This window comes from Penaeus monodon, chromosome 24, assembly GCF_015228065.2.
Source record: "Penaeus monodon isolate SGIC_2016 chromosome 24, NSTDA_Pmon_1, whole genome shotgun sequence".
Taxonomy (NCBI): Eukaryota; Metazoa; Arthropoda; class Malacostraca; order Decapoda; family Penaeidae; genus Penaeus; species Penaeus monodon.
In genome coordinates this window covers 9845932-9847150 of record NC_051409.1, presented here as the reverse complement: position 1 = coordinate 9847150, position 1219 = coordinate 9845932, and positions in this window count along the sequence as shown.

Here is a 1219-nt window from a genome sequence, read left to right as displayed (position 1 = left end):
CTTCTATGGTTTCAATATTTCATTATCATATATTCTCGTCCTCTTTAGTACAATATTCCAAAATATGAAGATAAAGGTACTTACAGGACACGTAGCACCATTCTGTCTCAATAAAATTTCTGGTCAGTAATTGCTGAGCTAGGCCCTGCCCATTTGCTAGCATTAATTGTAAATATTTATAGTTTCAGCATTTTTCTGTCTGTAGTTATTTTATTACCATTTTCCAAGAAAATATAGTGAGGAAATTCATATCATAATATATTGCACAGACTAACATCATAAGGTTTAGTAAATAAGGAGCTGTAAAATGCCAGAAATGGCTACATGAATAACTATTTTTACAATTCATCAACACTGTTACATTTACTGAAAATAGATAAAATATTTCACTTTTTTCATGATAACAAGGTATTCCAAAGTCATTTTCATTTTTGGGTTCAACAGATTAATAGATGTGGTGCTATGTATCTTTTTAAGAACCTTAACAAAGATAATAATATCATTCTTTCCAACAGCTTTCATATGCTATTTTAAGAAACTTGTTCATCTATCCTTTCAAAAAGTGTCTTGTTCTAGGCTTTTTCCCTTTCCTTCTTTCATCCTTCCTTTGTCGTATGAGTTCTCTTTCCTTATCTGTTGTATAACAAAGCTTTTCGTTAAATTGAAGTAGCAGGTTGAACCTCCTCATTCCCTAAAAATTATCTGATGATACAGTTACACAAGAAAATGTACTCTCCATCTTAATTCACATATTGTATACCCTTCCTACTCATTGTCCACTTTCTTCCCATTTAAGAGAATATATCCTTACTTAGCTTAATTTCCTTTTATGTACCTAAGGATGTGTTTAAATATTCAAGCCATTACTGTGCTATAAAGCTATATCTAACTAAATAACTATGAACTTCTATCAAAAGTAATATTTCCTGAATTAAAGTAGTAAAAATCTGTATATGCCAGTTTATTTCACCCTCTTAGTTAAACTGCTCCTACCACATTACTGCAGGATACTGGCCTTAATATATGTATCTGACCATTTAATAATGCCATTTTACTTCATGTTACTGTGGCATTGGTAAATGGCATTGTTTTGTGTATTCCAGTATAATGATCTCTTGTTATAAGAAAGACAAAGAACTTTTATCAACAGCTTAATGAGGTATTTTGTATGTCATGTTTCTTATAAAAATATGATACATATATTTAATGAGAAGTATGT